General features: G+C 36.3%; 1 pseudogene; it reads left to right on the top strand.

The window, feature by feature from the left end:
* The first annotated feature begins 3,660 nt into the window (after positions 1–3,660).
* On the top strand, positions 3,661–3,779 carry LOC115064488 (annotated as a pseudogene).
* The last annotated feature ends 3,304 nt before the right edge of the window (positions 3,780–7,083 follow it).

The following is a 7,083-nucleotide window of genomic DNA, read 5'->3' as shown; positions in this document are numbered from 1 at the left end:
GAGAGAGAGAGAGAGAGAGAGAGAGAGAGAGAGAGAGAGAGAGAGAGAGACTGTATGCGCACGTGCACATGTGTGTTGTTTTGCTTTTGATAAAAAGCACCTGAGTGGGTATGAAGTAATATCATCTGCTTTTGATTTGTGTTTCTCTTGGTGACCAATGGTTCTAAACATCTTTTCCTGTGCATTAATAGTTTATATAGCTCATCCAAGAACTGTCTGCTTTTGTGCCTTCCCAGTTTTAGAGCTTTAGTTGTTATTTGTTAACTTTATTGTTACCAAGTTTCATGTGTCCTTTGTATGTCCTGGGTATTTCCTCGGCATCAAATTATATGACCTTCAAATATTGCTTCCCATTCCATGAGTTATATATTATTTTGAATTTGTTGATAGAGTTCTGTTTTTTCTACAGAGTATTTTAGCTCCAGTGTTGTCTACTGCATTTTTGATGCCTGTGCATTTGGAGCAATATGCAAGAATTTATTGCGAAACCTACCATTATGGAGTCTTTCTTTCTCCTAAGCTGTTTTTCTTGTCTTATGTGCCTCACTCATACATTTCAATATTTTATCCACTTTGAGTGAATTTTTATTGGTGTGAAGCAGGAGTACAAGTTTATTCTTTTGCTATTTCTTGAAAAGGCTTTATTTTTACATTGAATGATTGTTAACACTTTTATCAACAATCATTTGATCATGCATTAGAAGACTTTGTTCTGGACATTCTTGCCTTTTCTATTGTTATTTGTGTCTTCATGACAGTATCTATACTTCCTATTTATTTATTCTTTTTTACGTATGTGAATATTTTGTCTTCAGTCATATAGTTGTATCATGTGCATAGCCAGTGCTTGAGGAGGGCTGAAGGGAGTCTTGGGTGTCCCGGAAATGGAATTACAGATGGTAGGTAGTCACTATATGGGTACTAGGAATCAAGCCATCTGGGAAAGCAGCCAGTGCTCTAAACCTCTGAGCCAATTCTCCAACTACAGTACTATATTGTTTTGATTGCTATAGCTTAAAAATAAAATCATGTCCTGTAAAAATCTTTAACTCCTTTCTAAGATTGTTTTAGCTACTTAAGGCCCTTTGATAGTCTATTTGAATTTAAGGTTGAAGTTTCTTATTTCCATAGAACATAATGTTAAGATTTTCATAGCTATACAACTAAAATCCTGTTGTTATTACCACTATTGATGATGATAATGATGATGACGACAACAACCGATGACAATGATGTGTTCTGTGAAGAATCAGAAAGCTTAAGGAGGATGCACAGTTGTAACTGTGCTTACTGCTACACTGTCACCTACATCCTCATTAGTAAGTAGCTTATCCATTTTATCACCAGAAAGGAAACTCACTATTAATAAGTATATATTCTTCCTTCTGTCCTTTTCACCTTTTCCTCTTTCTTACAATCTCTTTGTGTTTTATTTTTCTATATTTTGAGAATTCCATACATGTATACAATAGTATATTACAGACACTACCCCAACTCATCTTGGCCCTCATGTTACATAATTTAACTCTTTCTCTTTTCTCCTCAGTGTTCAAGTTTAAAGTCGTTTGACATAAAATTTTCATTTTACTTCTATCAGCTAGTTGGTTAAAAAATAGATTTTCCTTGAATTGCCTGTGGTGTCCCATAATGCTCTGCTTCATTTCCCTTTGAATATTCATACTTTCTTGTCTGATACTGATACATACATCGTCATAAACTAGCATGCTTGTTTGGGATTAAGGCTACAAAAATAATAATTCTGCTACTAATAAACCTATTTTTGTTTTCTTTTGGAGTTTTATGGCTTTTCTGACTGCTGTGTGAAACATCATGGCTAGTTATTCATTTGTTATTCCTCTCATATGGTTAAATTATTGACTCCTTTTCCTGTTCAAAAAAATAATATCTATAATCCTATGCAGAATTATGGCAATCTCTTATTTATTTTCAGATAAAACATACCCAGTGTGTTTAGAAATATTTTGTCCATTTACATCAAAGCAAAATCCAACTGAAGGATTATGATAGAGGGGGAATCACTACCTTCAGCTGAGTAGTCACTGTTAACTCTGTCAGGCTCTGGTGGATAATTTCCAATCTGTGGTTATTGAGAGAGTTCTGGTTAAACTCATTGGGCCACAAAATGAACCGGTTAGCAGGAATCATTTATCTTTCAGCGAGAGAAGCTGCATTGGTATGGCTTTAATAAAAACACTGCACATATTCATGCACACAGCTCAAAAATTCAGGCCATTGCTATACAAATGTGACTGGTGGAACAATAGCAATCCAGGTTCTGAGGAAACAACAGCCATATTATGTTCTCAAGAAAGGAGAAATGAATGTGAATTACTAAAAATATAGAACATTTAATCACTCTGATGTTTATGTATTGTCCTTTTATTGGCATTTTAAATAGGGAGTGAGAGTGGTAGTGCTTGTAAAAGCAAGAATAATAATGACCATTGAGAATTTTGTTCTGCCCTGTGGGATTGGAGGGTGTTTGAAAGAAAAGAAAGCCAATCTGCATTATAATGCCACATATCAGTAGGAAGGAATGCAGCAAAAGAATGTCTGTCCGCCTGCCATAGGACTGAGGACTATGCACAGGAGATGAACAAAGTGTATGATTGGAATCTAAAATACTTGCCTACTATTTATCACAATTTGCTGTATATATAAAGCCTCTTTTCTATTAGATTGTAGAGATTACACAAATTAACAATAATCAGAGTCATTATTACTTAAGTCCTAGACTTTTAGTCTCTTGTTCTGTTTTCCCCAAAGAAAATACACATAAATAGTGAAAACTACTCTCTTAAAAGACTGTTTTGATTCTTTTTTTTTTAAACTCAATTTACATACCTCAATTGTGTCAAAATCTGGTCTTACATTCCCATTTTTGCTGCTTTTAATATGCAAGCATTTACAGTTTCTGGCCAAATTTCTTTTATTACACCAAATATCCTAAAAGCAACTTTTATTTAGCACTTAACTATATTTGATGAGAGCTGTCCATCTTGGCCATTTTCTTCTTGCCAATTATGAATGTCTTCAGGTCAGTCTAGCACATTAACTGTTTCTATGAACACAGTGATTCTTGAATTACTGATTCTTCAAATGCCTTATCAACTTCTTTCCTAATTTTAATAATTTTAGTTAACAAACACATTTAGTATATTTAGGGCTTAGTATAGTTAAAGCTTCTTCAGTAACTCATTTAGCCCTTGCAGTAGCATAGTGAGATAGGCTTCATCACTACAAATGCATCAGTTTAAAAAAAAAAATAGAAAGGGCAATTGTTTTTTTGGTTTTTGTTTTTTTAATGTCAGGGACAAATGCCTAAAAACACAGCAGAGGCAGGATTTGAAATCATGTTGCCTTATTAGAAAGAGCACTAGTCAATTACTGTTACTGGACATTACACCAGAACTTGCTTCTCACATAAGCCTCACCTACATAGAGACTCTGTGGAGGTGATCTGACTCATAACGTTTAACTTTCTGTCCTGCGAAAATGACCAAAGTCCATTGATGTATGATTTGTATTCATATGCCCAAACTTGGGCCTTATTAAGCCCTACAAAACATGCCTTTATATTATGGGGTATTAATATGGAAAAAAACAGGATACTGTGCACATCTGAATATTAAAAAATATAATATCCCTGCCATTGCAGGTGTGACTGCTGTGTCACATATCTGTCAGTATGTGAAACAAAAGAGACTATACTAAGTGTTCTGACCTATGAACATCTGAGTGATTAATAGCCTAACACTTCCTGAAAAAAAGTGAGTCTGAGATGATCACCACTACAGTGCCAGGCGGCCCAGACAGGGAGCTACCCTGAAACAACCACCAGTCCAGTTCCAGATAGGCCCAGATGGGCTCCCAGTGTGGAGGAAGCTGTGTGAGACCACAGGCTAATGGCAAGAGTGTGCCTAAAACTCTTGCAAGGGGCCACTTGAGTAAGGGGCGCCAGCGAGAAGTGAGTCAAGAGGACCACCAGACCAGTGCCATGTAGCCAAGAAGTCTACCATCAAGAAAATGAGAGATGATAAATATTGGTGAGGATTCAGAGAAGAGGAATTTTTATTCATTACTTGTGGTGGTGTAAACTCATGTAGTCACCCTGAAAAGTGATGTAGAAATTTCTCACAGAGCTAAAAACATAACATGTGTTTATCATCCTTGAGTATGGATTGAAAATAAATCTAAATTACTATTCCAAAAAGATAGTTGTCAGCCACATTTATTGCTTCATTATTCAAAATAACTAGAAAATAGAGCAAGTCTACAGATTCATCAACAGGTGAATAGACAAAAGAAGAAAAAGAAGTTGACAAAATACCATTAGCACAATTTACCTTTTGTCAACATGACACACAAACATGTACTACTAAATCATAACCTTTCCTTTCTTATTTATCTACACGGTCTCATTCACTATCACATAAAGCATAACTTTAAAAGCTCTAAAGTCATAAAAATTTTAGAGACTTCAAAAGTCAAGTTCTCATTAGAGATTCATTCTCCTTTAAAGTTTAAAGTCTATCAACTGTGGGCACTAGTAAACTGAAAAGTGAGTTATGCTGACCTCTTGTTAATAACAACTGATTCTAAAGACACTGCCAACCAAAATCACAAATTCATAATATAAAATCTTATATGAATAACCATAATTAGGTCTTTAAGGAGAACAAAATACTCACAGGAGCAAATATGGAGATAAAGTGTAGCTCAGAAACTAAAGGAAAGGTCACCCAGAGACTGACTCACCTGGGGATTCATCCCATATACAGTCACCAAACCCAGGCACTATTGTGGATGCCAAGAAGTGCTTGCTGAAAGGAGCCTGATATGGCTGTCTCCTGAGAGGCCCTGCCAGAGCCTTACAAATACAGAGGCAGATGTTAGCAGTCAACCATTGGAAAGCACAGGGCTCCCCAGTAGAGGAGTTAGAGAAGGGATACTGTCAAGCAAAACCACAAACTCATAATATAAAATAGTATATGAACAACCTTAATTGAGTCTTTAAGGGACTCCAATTTCTGAAAGTTCTCAAATAAGCTTCCATTTCCTGCATCTCCCTGAGCATGCTTATCATCCAGGCTCCCTCTGGCAAACTTAATGAACTGTGAGGTCTCAGTGTCCTTCCTCACAAGATGCAAAAATACTTCCACAATATTGTCAAGCACAGCATAATCAGGACTTTTAGAGTAACAGCCCACTCTGTGGTATCATGAAGGGATGTAAGCGCAGGACCTTAAGGCAGGAACTGTGGGGTAAATCAGAAACAAACCATGGGCGAGGGTTGTTTCTGCTTCGCTTTCTACAGCATGTTCAGCTTGCTGTTTCATGCAACCCAGAACTACCTGTTTAAGGGTGCTATTGACCACGGTAGTCTGTGACGTTTCACATCAATCACTAATCAAGAAAATGGCCCACGGACTTACCTACACAACCATCTGCCAGTCTGATATAGGTGTTTTCTGAATTGAGGTTCCTTATTTCCAGATAACTAGCTTGTATCAAGTTAGGGGGAAAAAATCCTGATACAGTCAGATTCAGAATGACATATGACACATGGTGTTTTTTTTTATAAGTATAATATATGTTCAAATATTCATTGTGTTTATGTGTATGGTGTGTGTTTGTGTGTGTATAATTAATGAAAGTGGAAAGGGGATCATGAAAATGGGAGAAAAAAATCTTAAAATAGGAAAAAATGGAAGTAAAGGTGTAACATAACTCATATGACAGGAAAGCAGGAAGGAATCCTGTTTGGGCGAGGAGAGGGAGTAGAAAGAGTAGCCAGTGAGTTTGGGAGAGGGCGACTGGGGAGAAGAATAAGTTGGATAAAGTATGCTATGTGCAGAAAACAAAAACATAATGAACCTTGTTACCTTGTGTACTAGCCTCCAAAACAAAGCAAAGCTCTGATTGTGGTCATGTACATCTTTAACTGAAGAACTGGGGAGGCAGAGGCAGGCAGCACTCTTTGAGTTTAAGACCAGCCTGTTTTACACAGTAAGTTCTAAGAACAATGCAGTCAGATACAGTCTCAAAAAGTAAAACCAGGAAACAGTTTCCAAATAAAAGCTCCTGAAACTGCATCACTGTGTTGTCATTTTACACAGCACTGTGTTGTTTAGCAAAATCAATTAGATCGTCTCTTTTATAACCCATATATACACCCACGTTCAAAGATTATCATAAAAATAAAATATTTAGTTACAGTACCATTGTAAAAAAGTATCCAAATGCTTAAAAATAATGTAATTGCAAAATGAATGACTTCTTGTTATAGCAATTAGACAGTGATGGCTTTTCTGGTTTGATAATTTTATATAAGCTGAAATTTAGCAAAATATGCAGATACATTAACTAACACACTTTCCCAAAGTGTGCTGTTTAAATAGTAGATAGTCATTCTCTATTTATAGCAATTTTCATTTATTCTACATGTGTCCTTTATGTAAATGATAGCTTTTATAATGGTTTTACTTTTGATTTCATACATGAATTCTACACCTACATAATTCTCACTGCTGTTCTCCTTTAACTCCTCCTTTTCCCTTTCTCAATCTCATGATCTCTTCTTTTTTATTGTTACATATATACATAAATGAGATAGCTATTCTTGGTTGTAAACTGGACTACGTCTGGAGACCCAAAAACGGAGGGCATACCCGTGAGAGTTTTAAGCTTAATTTTAAGTGTGAAGACTAGAACTAGAAGTAGTTCTAATCCAGATTTTTGAGGTAGAAAGACATGCCTTACATCCAGATCTAATCTGGGCCAGTCCTTCTCCTGGGAGCCTATATATGGAAATGGAAAAAAGAGGCTTTTGCTCTTTCCTTCTAACTCTTGCCTTGCTGCCGTGCTAGCAAGTCCGTTTCTTCACTGGTATTACAGACTACTTCAGAATTGCAGAGAATACTATGTGGACTGAGCAATTACTAGATTTCTGGGGTTTCTGTTCATTGCCAGCCATTATTTGGTTGTCTGGACCACAGTTTGCAAAGCAACCTAACAAATACACACACATACACACACAGTGCACACACACACACACACACA

This window comes from Mus pahari, chromosome 7, assembly GCF_900095145.1.
Source record: "Mus pahari chromosome 7, PAHARI_EIJ_v1.1, whole genome shotgun sequence".
Taxonomy (NCBI): Eukaryota; Metazoa; Chordata; class Mammalia; order Rodentia; family Muridae; genus Mus; species Mus pahari.
This window is presented reverse-complemented; position numbering and strand designations above follow the sequence as displayed.